Raw genomic sequence first — 17,843 nt, 5'->3', positions numbered from 1 at the left:
CCTTCAGGCTTGTTTTTTTAACGCTCTTAGACCTATTAGAATTATTATTTACTGTGGCCACGTTTTGAATTGAATTTCTGATAACGACATTCAGGTGGTCTGACATTCATAGGATTCCGAAGTGTTTTCCCACACAAATACAGCTGCCAAAAAAACACGTACTGTAAACAGCATCTCAGGATGGTTGTAATTGTATTTAATGACCTGATCCATTGATTTGTTCCAAACATTTTGAATGACTTGTGAGATTGGTCCCTGTTTAAGGACAGTGTCTGTCTATAGTTACAGCAGCAAGCAGTTGATGCCTATTCATCCAGAGTGACCACATTTCAAATTCTAATGGGAAAAGCTCGATTACACAAAACTGTGTCCCCGAGACAAACTTATAATTTCACTCAAAGAGGCTATAAACTATGGCCAGGGTGCAAAATAGAAAACAAAATCATGCTGGTGCGGTAGAATGTGCTCATCACATGGTGGAGTGAAGACCCGTGAACTCGACGCGGGAAACAATCCCTCTACCAGATCAGGTAGCTGAGTCCCACCCAAAATTGGGCCTCGGCACTAATTAAAAATCACATCTGCTGGGTGTCCCCAGGCATCTCGCTGGTGAAGACCTCTGGAATTTCGGTCCACAGGTAGGTCTGTGGGATGGGTGGGGGGGGGGGGGGGCGGCGAGAACAATCAGTCGGGAGGGGGAGACCAGCACAGAGAAGGCAAACTGGGAGAAAGGTTGATCAGACAACCTGGACAAAGGTCGATTGGAACATCAGATGGGAGGGGTAATTGGGACATCAGGATGGGGGTGGATTGGGATATTGGAACTGGGGGAGGGGGGCAGTCAATCAGGACATCATGATGGTGGGGCTAATCTAGCAGTGGCTGGCAGTGGCATGTGTTTTTAATGTGGATCTGAGAGGAGCATACCTGATCCTTCCAACTCCATAGGAACACATGTTTGGCCATTCAGTCGTTCGAGCCTGTACTGCCATCCAAAATATTATTTTTAAATGTACCTTTTTTGGTGGCGGCTTGCAGTAATTCTTTTAAGGACCACATGTAGACCTGCTTTTCCTGAAATCAGATTCAGAGCAACCCAACTTTGTATAGGGAGCTTCCAATCGGCATCAGGTCCCTTACTTGCATATGCAAATAGGTAATGCCTGTCCTTTGCGGGGGCGGGGGGGGGGGGGTTACCTGGAAGCCTATTTTTGTGCCTATACCAATGTGCCAAGCAGCGCGCTCGTAGTGAGTGCACACTTCCTGCCCACCATATGGGAAGCTTAGGAACTCGTTTAGTGCCTGCAAAACAGACATAACACCACTGAATTTCTAGGCCAGGTTACACTGGAGTAGAGGGAACTCTGATCTGTATCTAGATGTGCTACACTTGGAGGGAATGCTTGATGTAGATACTGGATGCAAAAATTGGAAATGTATTCCAATTCTAATTGACTTGATGAGCATAATTATTTTTAGCAGAGAAAAAGGTAAAACATGATATTTTCTTATTGTCATGTAGCCAGCAAAGTTAGGAGGCACCAATGTGTGGGAGAAAGAATATTAAAGCTGTTGGTAATATCCAGTGTGAAGATAATCCAGAAATACATTGCAGGTATTACAGGAGATTAAAAAACATTCTGACAGTGGTTTATTAGTTCATGTACGATATAATATATATGCTAACATTCTATTTAACACATAAAATGGACTGTTGTCATTTTGGAATGATTTGAAGACATAAATAATAATTAATAAATTGAGGAAGTATATACTTAGTACTTGATAATCTTCTTTTGGAATAGCGCTCTGAATATAAATGATACATGGATCAGATTGAAGATATAAATTTTAGAGAGTAGCTTTAAATCTAGTAACAATTTTAAATAGTCAGATCTAGTGTTTAGTACAAATTAATACATGTAACATAATACCAGTTATAAATGGAATGTAAAAATAGAAAATATTTTGTTTATAAGCCCAAATTCTGTGGATTTTTGTGAAGCAAAGTGACAGATTGCATGACAATGTTACCAAAATGCATAAAGGAAAATCAAAGATATTCACCAAGTGTAATATTAAAGCTTAGATTTGTACCCAAAACAGCAACCGATGGGGCAGAAGTCTTTTCGCAAGATTGCTTTTACAAGTAAACAACTGAGACTTACTAACAATGACTTGAAATTGTACTTTCGAATATCAGTGCAGAAATGTTTAATGTAGCATAAATATATTCAGAGCTGAACCTTACTGGATTACTCACAAATTGAATTTGAAATTTTGGGATTACAAAGCTCCATTTGAAATATTGGCCCGTATTTTCCAATGCCCACGGGTGTGTACAAGGTGTGTACACACCCGTAGGGACATCAGAAATGCTGGTTTCATGCATGCGAAGCGCATCTGCTGAAAACCGGCATTTCCGATCTGTCATCGCATGCTTGCCCTGGAGAAGGTCCTCTGCGGGTGGAGAGTTCCGCTTTCTGCAGAACCTCCACCCGCTGAAGTCACTTAAAAATCTTACACCTGGTAAAAGTAAGCGTAAGGCCTGCTTTTACCAGCATAAGAGTTTTCACTCATTTATAATTTTAAAATACTAAAAGTTTATTTTTAGCCCTGTAAAAAATTTAATTTGTTTAAAATATTTAATTTAATGTAATTTTAACTCATTTTAAAAATGTGATTTAAAAAAAAAAATTATTTAATGCTTTAGTGTCTTTTTTCAGTGATCCCCATTCATACTTTAGACAGATCTATCTGTCAAAAGTATGAAGGGGGATTCCCTTCTCCCATTGGCTCGCCTGGCCCACGTGATCCCAGGGATGCTTGCAAACTGCCTGCGCCCCTGGGATACCTGGGCCCTGCGCATTTCGTCAGGGAGAGTCCCAGGATCGGAAATGGCCAGACCTCGGGAGCCCTCAGATAAGTGCGTAGATTTTTTCCCAATAGGAGGCATCTGCACGCAGGAAGCCTCCTATCGGAAATTACAAGCCACTTTATTTCAAATGAAAACCTGGTACATCTGTTACAAACATTTTTTTTTTATTTTGTGGACCCTGTACAGAAATGTTCCCCTTTCAGTTTAAAGTTTTTACGTAGAGTTACTCAAAGAAGATTTTTTTTTTAAAGAACACCTTCCTGCCTTCTAGCTCTTTTCCTTTCGCTGGCAGGGTGATTGGGCTTCTGACTTGATAGGTTCCTCTAACAATTATTTATCTTCTGCTCTATTGCTGTGAGGTACTACAACTACCAGACTGAATCAGACATGAATCAGTTTCTTTATCAGTTATGATAGCAATCAGTTATGGTTGGGATTAAAACCCAGGAAATTACAGAACCTCGTAATCTGGAGGTACTGCACTCTACTGTTAGTGCTGCCATCGTTTTCAGATTTGTTTGTGGAGTGTTACAAAAATCCAAGTACTGCCCCATCTCTAACTTCCCTTTCCTCTCTAAGGTCCTTGCATGTGTTGTACCTCCCAGCTCAGTGCACATCTCTACCAAAACTCTCTATTTTGAAACCCTTTTATCTACCTAAGCGGCGGCAGCACCAGAGGAGGCAGCAGTTAGAAACAGCGGGAGACCAAGGCAATGCGGACCTAAGCGGCGGCAGCACCAGAGGAGGTGGCAACTCCGACGATTTAAAGAACAACAATAAACAAGGAGTGACATCACAGGAAAGCAGGGAAGCGATTGGTTGGTCAGCATTTCTCTCATTTTCTTGGGCATTGGTTTAAATTAAGAGCTGGGATTAAAAACTAAATGTTCAAAACTTAAACACTTAATTAATTAAATACATTAGAGATGGCAGGGCAGGCGATGTGTTACTGCTGCAACATGTGGGAGCTGGTAGACACCATTGAGGTCCACAGTGACCACATTTGCAGTAAGTGTTGTTTGATCGAGGAACTTCGGCTCCGTGTTGATGAGCTGGAGTCCGAGCTTCAAACACTGCGAAACATCAGGGAGGGGGAGAGTTACCTGGGTACTGTGTTCCAGGAGGCAGTCACACCCCTTAGATTAATAAATTAAAATTTGGTCCGTGGTCAGGGACAGGTGGGTGTGACTACGAGTGAGGCAGGTATGAGGACCCAGGAGGTAGAGGCAGAGGAGCCTTAGCCCTTGCTCTTGTCCAATAGTTAGGAGGTTCTTACTCTCTGTGTGGGCGAGAGCAGGTACTGGAGTGAGGATGAGCAAACTGACCACAGCGCCGTGGTACAGGGAGCCATTCAAGTGGGGGGAACAAAAAGAAATGTGGTAGTGGTAGCGACGGCTGTGTTGCCTGCCCGGTGCCAGGGTAAAGGACATCTTCTCTGGGCTGGAGAGGAAATTAGAGTGGGAGGGGAAAGATCCAGTTGTCGTGGTCCATGTAGGTACCAACAACATAGGTAGGACAAAGAGGTTCTGCTGAGGGAGTATGAGCAGCTAGGGGCTAAATTAAAAAGCAGAACCACAAAGGTAATAATCTCTGGATTACGACCTGAGCCACGTGCAAATTGGCATAGGGTAATAAGATCAGAGAGATGAATGAGTGGCTCAAAGATTCGTGTGGGAGAGGTGGGTTTTGATTCATGGGGCACTGGCACCTGTACTGGGATAAGAGGGAGCTGTTCCATTGGGATGGGCTTCATTTGAACCAGGCTGGGACCAGTAACCTGGCGAATCGAATAACTAGGGCTTTAAAATAAATCATGGAGGGGAGGGATAGGCTGAGCGGAAATTTAAAAAGTCAAAGAAAAATGAGAAGGCAAAAATGCAGGGTAGCGATAGGGGTAATAATAACTAGAGTGTGACAGGAAGCGACAGAGCGTACACACATAAGAATGCATCAAAAAGAGGGGTCAGAGTAGGGAAAAATGTTAAAAAGACAAAAAAACGCACACAGCATTCATAACAAGATAGATGAGTTGACAGCACAAATAGAAATAAATGGGTATGATCTGATAGCCATTACAGAGGCATGGTTGCAAGGTGACCAAGGCTGGGAACTGAATATTCAGGGGTATTTGCCATTTCATAAGGATAGGCAGAAAGGAAAAGGAGGTGGTGTAGCTCTGTTAATAAGGGATGAGATCAGTGCAGTAATGAGAAATGATATTGACCTAGAAGATCAAGACATAGAATCAGTTAGGGAGGAGATAAGAAATTATAAGGGTAAGAAGTCACTGGTGGGAGTGGTCTACATGCCCCCAAACAGTAGCCACACTGTAGGACAGAGTATAAATCAAGAAATAATAGAGGCTTTTAAGAAAGGTACGACTATAATCATGGGCGATTTTAATCTTCATATTGATTAGACAAAGCAAATTGGCAAAGGCAGACTTGAGGAAGAGTTCTTAGAATGTATACAGGATGGTTTCTTGGAACAATACGTTGTGGAACCAACCAGGGAGAAGACTATTTTAGATCTGGTAATGTGTAACGAGGCTGGATTAATTAATGATCTTGAAGTGAAGGGTCCTCTTGGGAAGCATGATCATAGCATGGTAGAATTTCAAATTCAGCTTGAGGGTGAGAAAGCTAGGTCTCAAACTAGTGTCCTGAACTTAAATAAGGTAATTACAAAGGTATGAAGGCAGACTTGGTTAAAGTGGACTGGGAAAATATAAAACAGGGTAAGACTGTAGAAAAGCAGTGGCAAACCTTTAAGGAGATATTTCATAACTCTCAATAAAGATATATTCCAGTGAGAAAGAAAGACTCTAAGAGAAGCATGAACCATCTGTGGCTAACTAAGGAAGTAAAGGATGGTAACAAATTGAAAACAAAAGCATACAATGTTGCGAAGAATAGTGGAAGGCCAGAGGATTGGGAAATTTTTAAAAACCAGCAAAGGGCGACTAAAAAAATGATAAAGAGAGAGAAGATAGCTTATGAGAGTAAGCTAACAAGAAATATAAAAACAGACAATAAGAGCCTCTACAGGTATATAAAAAGGAAGAGAGTAGCTAAAGTAAGCATTGGCCCCCTAGAGGATGAGTCTGGGAATTAATAATGGGAAACGAAAATAGCGGAGACTTTGAACAAATATTTTGTATTGGTCTTCACGGTAGAAGACACTAAAAGCATCCCAATAATGGATAATCAAGGGGCTATTGGGGCGGGGGGGGGGGGGGAACTTAAAACAATCACTGTCACTAGAGAGAAAGTACTAGGCAAACTAACGGGACTAAAGGTGGACTAGTCCCCTGGATCCGATGGCCTGCATCCCAGAGTCTTAAAAGAGGTGGCTGCAGAGATAGTGGATACATTGGTTGTAATCTACCAAAATTCCCTGGATTCTGGAGAGGTCGCAGCGGACTGGAAAACTGCAACTGCCCCTATTTAAGAAAGGAGGGAGACAGAAAGCAGGCAACTATCGACCAGTTAGCCTAACATCTGTCATTGGGAAAATGCTGGAGTGCATCATTAAGGAAGTGGTAGCAGGACATATAGAAAATCATAATATAGTCAAGCACAGTCAGGTTTTATGAAAGGGAAATCATGCTTGACAAATTTGCTGGAGTTCTTTGAGGATGTAACGAGTAGGGTGGATAAAGGGGAACCAGCAGATGTCGCGTATTTGGATTTCCAGAAGGCATTCGATAAGGTGCCACATAAAAGGTTACTACACAAGATAAGAGCTCACGGGGTTGGGGGTAAAACATTAGCATGGATAGAGAATTGGCTAACTAACAGAAAAGAGAGAGTCAGGATAAATGGGTCATTTCAGGTTGGCAAACTGTAACTAGTGGGGTGCCACAGGGATCAGTGCTGGGACCTGAACTATATGCAATCTATATTAATGACTTGGATGAAGGGACTGAGTGTAATGTAGCCAAATTTGCTAATGATACAAAGATAGGTGGGAAAGCAAATTGTGTGGAGGATGCAAAGAACCTCCAAAGCGATAGATAGGCTAAGTGAGTGGGCAAAATTCTGGCAGATGGAGTATAATGTGGGAAAATGCAAGGTTATCCACTTTGGTAGGAAAAATAAAAAAGCAAATTATTATTTAAATGGGGAAAGATTACAACATGCTGAGGTACAGAGGGATCTGGGGGTCCTTGTACATGAATCACAAAATGTTAGCATGCAGGTACAGCAAGTAATTAGGAAGGCAAATGGAGTGTTGGCCTTTATTGCAAAAGGAATCAAATATAAAAGTAGGGAAGTCCTGTTACAACTGTACAGGGCGTTGGTGAGACCACACCTGGAGTACCGCGTACAGTTTTCGTCTCCTTATTTATGGAAGGATGTACTTGCATTGGAGGCAGTTCAGAGAAGGTTCACGAGGTTGATTCTGGAAATGAAAGGGTTGTCTTATGAAGAAAGGTTGAGCCTATACTCATTGGAGTTTAGAAGAATGAGAGGGGATCTTATTGAAACTTAAAAGATTCTGAAGGGCTTGACAGGGTAAATGCAGAGAGGATGTTTCCCCTCGTGGGGTAATCTAGAACTAGGGGGCATAGTTTCAGAATAAGGGGGCACCCATTTAAAACGGAAATGAGGAGGAATTTCTTCTCTCTGAGGGTTGTGAATCTTTGGATTTCTCTTCCCCAGAGAGCTGTGGGGGCTGGGTCATTGAATATATTTAAGGTGGAGATAGACAGATTTTTGAATGGTAAGGGAGTCAAGGGTTATGGGGAGCAGGCATCGAAGTGGAGTTGAGGCCAAGATCAAATCAGCCATGATCTTATTGAATGGCGGTGAAGTCTCAAGGGGTCAAATGACCTACTCCTGCTCCTACGTCTTATGTTCACCTTATCAACATTGCCTGCCTCCAGCCAATCTTATCCCTAAAGCTGCTATGCATCCTTTTCTCATGTCTAGATTCAAACTGAACAAAATCGTCCCTGCCACCCTCCTATCTCCCACTCTAGCCTTTTCAAAACTCACACATACATATCCTAATCCACATCAATTTCACTCATCTCTGTCCTTGTTGATCTACACTGGCTCCTTGGTCCTATACATTGAATTTAAACTGCTTATTGCCATCTTCAAATTGCTCCATGCCCTGTTGCCATCTTCAAATTGCTCCATGCCCTGTTGCCATCTGCAACTTCCTCCTGTGCCTTATGGCCCCTCCAGTCCCCCAACACTGACCTGTGCTTTCCCCCCTCTCTTCAGCCCACCAGTGGTGGAAGAATCTTCAGCTGTCTTGGCTCCACTCTCTAAAAATCTTGAATTCTCTCTGACTTTCCATTTCTCTCTCCACCTTCAAAAACCTCCTGGAAAACCTATTTTCTGGCCAAGCTTTCAATCAGCTCTTGAAAAGGCTTTTACAAAGTTGTTGTGGTAAAGGGGGCCTAATAAACTGATATTGAAATTCAATATTCTGATTACCAATTTGAGAAGACTACTTTGTGGTCAACATCAGTCTAAAATGGAACAGTGCACAGCAGCTCTAAAAGTAGTGTGAAAATATCTAAATCGTATAACATGAAATTGGCTGACCAAGAGACTTAACATATATAAAAAGATGCAGAGTTAAAGGCCTAGAAATTCAGTGGGCTGCGCCACCCATTAGCGCCCAAAGAGGGCACTTAGTGGGTTTAACGCCACTGGCCACGCCTCCCGCTAAATTTAGTGGGACACTAATGGCGGCACTAGCCATTAACGCTGCGCCGCTACCGATGACGCCTTCGGTGTGCGCAGCGCCCCGCTACTGCCCCGATCACGAAATTTGGTAGCGCCTCCTGCTTTAACGCCGATCGCAATTTGCGACCAGTTCAGGGGGGCCTACCTGCGGCGGTAGAGGCGCGGAGGTGCGGGGCGGCCATTTTTTTTGCTGGCCGCCTGCCAGCACCTCTTCGCGCCGCCATCCCAGGCCTCATGAGCCCCCGCCCCCGCATTGTGCCGGCTGTGTCCCAAGAGCCCGGCACTTCTCCTCGGTGCCGGGCTCTTTTGCCGGCACTCGCGATCGCTGATCGCGCTGCAGCAGGCCCCTCTCCTTTAAGAGTGGCGTTGCGGCACATTGCGCTGCGATTTTCAGTTGCAGCGCCCCAAGAGGGATGCAGGGCGCCTCGAGTAGCGCTGCGCTTCCGTCTGGGGCGCTGAAACTGAATTTCCGGCAGGCGTTCGTGACACCTTCCGGGGCGGTACTTCCGGTGCCCTGGTGAGACTGGCGCTAATTTCTCGGCCAAAGACTCTAATACTATCTTGGGAATTTGGAAGTCTTCATAAACCCCACACTCTTACAGTTTGACATTATTTGGAATTCTTGACTTAATTACAGCCTTGTAGCATTCTCCATAATACCCATTATTTTCTTTTATATGTAATAAGATCCAAACAGGCAGATGCAAAGGATGAGCTAACATATGGGAGACTAGTGAAAGGTCTCTGAGAAAGCAAAATAAATATTTTGAAATAAAATAAAATCTACAAGAAAAGCTATTCCATTAAAAGAATAGGGGATGGGAACATGAACAATATATCTCTCTAAGTGTGGTTGGATACATCGTGGCGACCCCTTCTTACTTACTATCCTTGTTGTCATTCATAGTGGTTTCATTCCTTGCTAGGTGGGGACATACTGCGCTCGTATTTCAGTCTGGCACTTAGTTAACATTGTTCTCTTGTGCGCTGATGTCCATGCATTATTCTTTGAATCTGTGAGCCTCTTGAGTTAATAGGTCACTGTTACTTTTCACCCCCTTTACAACACCTACACAGCAGGCTGCTGCAAGTTTTCCAATTTCTTGCTCATGATGTTCTACAGAGATTCCTTTCTAAGGTGATAGTCAAGATGCCTTACCAGAACACAGTTGGAAATATCTCCCCTAGGATCCTGTTACATTCAAATTGCATTTTAACAGACACCATGCCAAACATCAGCCATTATTATTTTTTTCCACAGTGCAACATGGTAGATACTATAATTTTCTTAAAATTACAACACGAAAACATCAGTGACAGTATAATAAAAGAAAAATATACAGAAATGCCTACATTTTTATGTTTCTCAAAATTCCCTGCATTTCACTCTTGCTTCATTTTGGGTCTGTTCATGCCTCATTATAAAGAGCATCTGTAGCCCCGTAATCCATTATTAGCCGGTTGATTACTCTTGCAGATTAAATGCTAATACACAAAACAGTTTTAAATGAAGCCAGTAATGGAGTCAGGTATTAATGGATTCAAGTACTTCCGCACAGCTTCTCTGCTGGAATGAATTTGCATAATATACTCAAATAGATGGAGGAGCAGAAGACTTTGTTATTCACTCTAGTCATTGTATAAATGTCAAGGTATCATTTAAAACAAGGAGAATAGAATTAATGGTCTTTTATAGGGTTAGTAAAGCACAGTAACACCCGAGTGTGATGGAGAATAAAACTGCTGTACGAGCTATTTCTGAAATACAGTTTTGAACTCTGAAGGTCAATTCAAAGGAGTAAGATTATTACCAGACCAACCATTGTCCAATAGTTCCAAACTGGTCACACCCACGCATGGTGGGGTTTAATTTCCTCTGGTAACACACTGGCTGGCATGTTTCTGTAAAAGTCCTTTGTGCAGTATTTTAATCAATTTGTTTTATTTCACAGGTGTTAATGGCTGTATTAAACTAGTCCACCAAGAAATCTGACAGAAACGCATTAACCAGTGTGGTACCAGAGCAAAGTAAACCCCAGAGATTTTAAGACTCTTGATCTGCTGTTACCTAGTGTGATGAAATATTCCATTCATCACTGCCTGTGACTGTGGTTGGTTTCAGGTTTCCCCTCACCATTGTATTGCCTGTGACTGTGGTTGGTTTCAGGTTTCTCCTCACCATTGTATTGTATATTGGAATGTATGGAATGTGTTGTGTGTAGGGCTCCGCCCATACCTGGCCTCTATGTAAGCCAGCTCAGTCTGGCCTCATATCCAGTACTGCAGAGCTCCAGATGGAAGATACCTCTCTCCACTGCGTGTTATCTTCTAAGTTAATAAAAGCCTTGTTTTGTTCCGCTAACATCGAGTCTCGGGATTATTGAGGCACATCACCTAGCTTTAGATTCAACAGAATGATACCAAGGCTTAAAGGGTTAAATTATAAGAACAGGTTGCATAAACTTGGTTTGTATTCCCTTGAGCTTAGAAGGTTGAGGGGTGATCTAATCAAGGTTTTTTTTAAAGGGATATGATAGAGTAGATGGTGGGGGAATCAAGAACAAGTGGGCAAAATCTTAAAATTATAGCTTAACTTTTTAAGAGTGAAATCAGGAAGCACTTTTTCACACAATAGGTAGTGGAGATGTGGAACTCTCTCCCCCAAAAGGCTGTGGATTCTGGGTCATGTAACATTTTCAAGACTGAGATAAATAGATTATTTTTAGGTAAGGGCATCAAGGGATATGGAGCCAAGGTGGGTAATTGGAGTTGAGGTACAGATCAGCCATGATCTAATAGAATGGTTGAATAGGCTCGAGGTAATGAATGGCCTACCCCTGTTCCTATGTTCATCTACATTGAATGATGTGTTCAAAAAGTGAATTAGCTTTGATTCATCCTGTAGTTTCTACCAAGTAACATAACAAGGACACATTTTAGATCTTGAGGTGACTCAGTTCCTAACATCCTTTAATACAAAACCACAGAATTCAATATTCAGAGACTGAGGGCATTCTCAGGAAGTGTACAAGATTGATTCTTAGAACTCAAAACATCCAATAATCTCTTTAAAATCTTCATTAGAATTGATTGCATGCTATTGCAACAGCAGTATGATTATATTACCTACTGCTTTATGCAGCTGACCATGTACAGCTTTTCACCATCCAATCTCAATAATAATGCAGCTCTAATGTCTTAAACGTGACTGAGTACAGTCACAAGTGATTAGCCAAGACATAATCAATTAACATTTTTGTGGTCAATTAATTGTAAGCTGTAACCTGTTTTACCTTACAAATTGGTACTGAACTGCCATTTCTCTTCACAAATTGCTTGAATTATATTACTTGTGTTATATTCATGGCTGGAATCACTCAGAGGGAAATGTTGTCACAGAGACACATAAGAAATAGAATGAAATGGTACATGCTTCTTTATAGCAAAAAGCAAATGTCATTTTAGGAAGTGACCAAATGGAAGACTTTAACAACAATTCACAACACAGGTGCTCTGAAAAGTTAGTGAACAAACTACATCTGAAGATTGACGACATGTTGATGCTTAATGAATGCAAATTGTAAGCACTGCCCCACTTTTGTGTTTCATTCTGTTTATTGTACTATGCAATGTGTTTCACATCGACTGACATTTGCTTCACAGCATGGTCAAGCACTTGCTTGCAAAGCAAATTAGTAAATTTAACAGCAGGCTTGTGCATGTGTCACCAAGTTACCTAGTTGTCAACAATAAGTACAATCTAGCTAAAAATCTGATGAACAAAAACAACTCAGCCACATAAATACGTAGTTCTGTGTTACAGAATATGGATGTGGGTGAGCAGGGCATGGAAGATATAAGAGTCACAGAACTGTAACACGTAATGATTCTGGTTTTAGATACAAGGTTGATCTGGTGCTGACTGCAACCAAGTTAATACAGTAGTGAAAAAAGCCCCAGTTTTCATAGTATCGCCTATTAACTAAAGATTCTTATCTTTCGTATCTTCTTAGCAAATCTCTTCTGCACCCTCTCCATGGCCTTGCTATTCATCCAAAAGTAAGGCACCCAAAATCAGACATAATAATCTAACTTTGGCATAACAAATGATTTGTTTCTTTATTTTTGACGGTTTATAAAACCTACAATCGCATATGCTTTTTAAAAAAAAGTTATCAACTTGTCTCCTAATTTTAAAAATTTGTGCATGAGCAACGGCATTGGAGATCAACTAGTTTTTATGTGCCTTTACGTGACCAATTCCCAATTTAGTCAGTGTCTTTTCTGTGGCCAATCCAAAGATTCCTTTCCTCAGGGGGCAGCCAGTGCCAAGAGCCTGGTACTCTCAGTCTCTTTATTATCCCCACCTCGAATCATTCATCTCTCCAGCAGGCCTGGCTTGTCTAGCCTTCCTGCTCTCTCCAACCTGACCAATATCTCTCCTCTCCTCCAAGGACAGCCATGGAGTCGGGCTAGAAAATTAAACAAAAAGCAAATGTGAACTGGAAAGAAAGGCAACAAAAATACCACCACAAAATAATAATACAGAAATAAAAGATAATGAGAAAAAGATATTCAGGCAGACACAAGATAGAAATAAGTTGTATCAAAGTATCCACAGAGTGGAAGTCAGAGAACAAAAAGGAGACAGTGTGAAGAATAAACTTATAGAAGGAGGGGAATTGAAAGAATGAATAAGACTAAAATAGACCGATTCAAGGACAGGAAGAAAAACTGTCTCAAAGCCATACAAAAAGATACAGAGTAGAAGGCAAAGAAAAAGAGAAAGGGAGACATAACGTATTAGAGATAAGCAGAGAAACAATTACATGGAGAAGGATGCAGAGATTTGATTTGAAATTTGATCCACAAGCAACATCATTGGAGATCAACTAGTTTTTTTTTAAGTCTACGGCCCAGAAATTCAGTGGGCTGCGCCACCCGTTAGCGCCCAAAGAGGGCACTTAGTGGGTTTAACGCCACTGGCCACGCCTCCCGCTAAATTTAGTGGGACGCTAATGACGGCGCTAGCCATTAGCACTGCACCGCTACCGATGACGTCATCGGTGTGCGCAGCGCCCCGCTACCACCCCGATCACGAAATTTGGTAGCGCCCCCTGCTTTAACGCAGGTCGCAATTTGCGACCGGTTCAGGGGGGCCTACCTGCGGTGGTAGAGGCGCTGAGGTGCGTGGTGGCCATTTTTTTTTGCTGGCCGCCTGCCAGCACCTCTTCACGCCGCCGTCCCCGGCCTCCTGAACGCCCCCCCCCCCCGCGTTGTGCCGGCTGTGTCCTAAGAGCCCGGCACTTCTCCTCAGTGCCGGGCTCTTTTGCCAGCACTCGCGATCGCCGATCGCGCTGCAGCAGGCCCCTCCCCTTTAAGAAGGGGAGGAAGGCCTGCAGTACCACAGCGCGCCGTGCCGCAGCGTCTGGCGCTGCAGCACGTTGCGCTGCGATTTTCAGTTGCTGCGCCCCAAGAGGGATGCGGGGCGCCTTGAGTAGCGCTGCGCTTCCGTCTGGGGCGCTGAAACTGAATTTCCGGCAGGCGCTCGCAACTCCTTCTGGGGCGGTACTTCCGGCGCCCTGGTGAGATTGGCTCCCGTGAATTTCTAGGCCTATATCTCCCTCAAACACATACATACTCATATATCTCATTTCTGGCAGTGTGCCAGGGGTCACACTAAGGACGGTGGAATGAAAGTAACCTCTAGGTTGTACAATGAGCGTTCCTAAGCCACAGAGACCTGGGTTAAGTCTATACCAACTCATAAGTCTATTACTGAAGCCCTGTTCATATCCTTGCCCTCAGTTACTGGACAACTGGGATTCTTATAAATGCAGCTGGTCACCTCTAGGAATAGTACGTGGATGTTCACACATGCAAACGTCCTCTACACATAACAATTGCCATTAAAATTAATTAAAAATTAAAGCTCATGAAATAAGAAAAATGACTTGCCAAACAATATTTTAAACACAGACTAAAAACGTAACAGGCTGTTGTCAACTGTGAAATATGGTTTGTATTGCTATTTATGAGCATACCCAAAACTCATGTGAATTAGTCCTCAGCCACACTTGTGGAATCTAATCACATTGTGCCATACCATAATCTATTCTCTGCATGACTTAAAAATATCTCTAATCTAAATTAGTAACAGTAAACCATTTACAAATTGATAAGTAATGGCAGCTTTATAAAACTTTCAAAATCATGAATATCACAATGAACAATTTCACTGATTGAATCTCAGATACATTGCTTCCGTTATTCAGTCAACTCATGACATCTGTCAATTCATGAAAGATTTCTCTAAAGCAACCAGTTGGTGTAATGGGTTAGAACTCTGTGTCCTTGCACCTCTTTATATCCGGTTCCTTGCTGGCATGAGTTTAAAACACAGACCTGCCCATAATTCACACTGGATTGCCAATGTCGTTCAGAGATTTCAGAATGATGGATAGTGTGGGAAATAGAAATGCCAGACTGGAGGAGACTGGCGTGCTTTTCTGAGGTTGAAGTTAAAGCACCATGCTGGGAGGGAGTTTAAATCGGCATTGTAAGTATGCTAAACCTAAACTAGGAGTGCTTGATGCGGAGGATACAAAAAGTGGAAATATCTCCCAGCTCTAGCATCCCTCACACATACAAAGAAAAGCAATGATACTGTTTGATTTGTCACATTTTGACTGACACACTGTACAGACCAACACCCAAAATCATTGTTCTGCTACAGTTAGAGGCCAATACCTAAATTTTAAGAATTTTTTTTTTAGTTTTCCATATTTACAACCATGTTAAGCAATATGAAAGTCTACATTTACCAGTGATGGTCCACTCCATTTGCCAAATCCATCCTTGTAACATGGTGGTATTTCAAAGACAAAAGATTACAGAAAAGGGAGTGAACGACAAACATTCTCCAGAACAACCAACTCCAGTTTATCATAATTTAAAACCTAATGTTTAACAAAACTCCAATAACATTGCAAGGAAAACAGTTAAGAGTCTCTTTGCTTGTATCTCAGCTCTTCCGTCTCTCAAAACAGCACCTGAAGTGAGTGAATCATCTCGACAGTGTCATATGCCATCCAGCACAGCAATTACACCCGCAGGAATTGCCACTGGTGCTGCAGCATTAATCCTCAACAACACATGGCTCTGAATCTTCCACATCACCAACGATTCACAATAACCTGGGTGGGGGGGGGGGGGGGGGCGGAGTGGGGAGATATCATTCTTCCATTCAATCTTTGTTATTTTTACACATGGCTTAGTTATTGCCAGTAGCAATTTCCTGTGTGAGCAAAACTGTACCAGCATCTGTCAGGGGGGAAAAAAAGTATTTGTTACACTTTAGATTTAGTGCTAGGCCCTCGATTGAAGAGCCAATGATTCCTGCCATTGGCAACACTGAGAGGCCAGTCACCAGAGTACTGCTGAGAGGGCTATTTTCCCGCTTTTAACTATATTTGAAACTTGGATGTGCAGTCCAGCCAAATTTTTGAGCCATCAGCTTGTTTGAAAAGGCATAAATTTGTTCTGTGGTGCAAGCATGCTTTCCACAGTGGAAAGTAGGTGCAACTCACCCAGAAATAGAAAAATATATATTATAAAATGATATTACCTGTGACACTGTAGCATTAAATACCACTGATGGACTTTGAGGAGAAATTCATGGAGTATCTCAGATCAAATTCAAACACATTCCACCACTGTGCCACAACAGCTAAGATGAGTTTTCATTTACCAGCAACAGTCTGTTTTTTAATAAACCTACAATAACAATGTAATTTTCAATTCCATGGCTTGATAAAGGTAAAAAAAATGTGGTAGAAATAAATGGTAAAATTTGGTCACTCTGTTGAATTGTTTAAATTGATTTAGTTTTGTTTTGGCCAGAGGCAGCACTGATTTTTTCTCCTGAACTCAAGGTAACAGATATTTGTAAGAAGAATACTTTGCACTTTTTGCACCCAGTTTGCGCTTTAACCTCAGGTACAGCACAGGTTAGAAGCAAAGTAAAGGGCACTGCAGTGAGTCGCCAGAATATTGTGCCATCGAGTGATGATCCTCCTGTGCTTGAATACTGATTCTCACCAAATCACCATGTCAAGGCACCAAGCAAAGGTTGGATTTTTCCCACATAGGAACAATGAGAAAGAAACTGGAGGGAGAAATGATTGGGTGATGGACTCTTCTCCAAGCTGCTCTCACATACCTCCTGGAAGCCTAGAAATGGGACACAGGAGGAAAAAAATCCTATAACTACCTCGTTAACCAAACTTATGGTCATACCCCCTAACATCATCTTATATGGCTTGGTGTCAAATTTTATTTCATAATGCTCCTGTGAAGTGCCTTGGGATGTTTTATTACGTTAAAGGTGCAATATAAATACAAGTTGTTTTTTTATTCTTTCATTGCCGGCAAAGCCACCATTTATTGTCCATCCAAAATGCCCTTGAGGAGGTGGTGGTTGTTATGTCCGTGTATAATCAGACACAGACTGCGGAGAACGGTACAAACGGTGTTTACTCAACGTGGCTCAGACTGCAACTGAACTGTACAGATTACTACTCAACGTTATATACAGGTGTGGTCACTGCCGGTACTACAGTATACATGAGCTGTAAAAAGTAGTTCTCCCCCTTAAAGGTACATACATTACAATTCCTCCCCTTTTAGATTAACAGTACCATAACACTCATTTAACAATTAAATATCAAACTAATTACAATTAACACTTTTAACATGCAACATTAGCTGAAAATAGTCTATTTATAAATTCAGTCTTTGGGGAGGCTTCCTGATCCTTTCTGGATAGCGCCTTTCCCGAGTGTCTTCCTCTTGGTGCGGAGGCGATTCTGGCCCCCTGTCGTCGGTTGGTTCATCAGCTTCCGATGCTACTGTTTCTGGGGTAGATGCTAGCTGTACGTCGGGTTCATCACCAGGCATGTATGGGCGAGGCATGGGGTTGACTTGTTCCTGTGACTCTAGGATCTGGTCAGCATGGCGTCTCACGATGCTCTCCCCAACATCCACTGTGTACATTAGTGGGCCCTGCCGTGTGCATATCGTTCCTGGCTGCCATTTTTCTGTTCGGTAGTCGCGGGCCAAGACTGATTGCCCTACATTGAAGCTCCTTGTTGGCTTCTCATGGATGTGCTGGAATTGCTTACTCTCAACATCTCTTCGTACGTTTGGTCTGAGCAAATCCAGGCGAGATCTTAACCTTCGGTTAAAGAACATCATGGCTG

Source organism: Somniosus microcephalus, chromosome 14 (assembly GCF_052327205.1).
Source record: "Somniosus microcephalus isolate GS21.2 chromosome 14, FLI_Smic_1.0, whole genome shotgun sequence".
NCBI lineage: Eukaryota > Metazoa > Chordata > Chondrichthyes > Squaliformes > Somniosidae > Somniosus > Somniosus microcephalus.
This window is presented reverse-complemented; position numbering follows the sequence as displayed.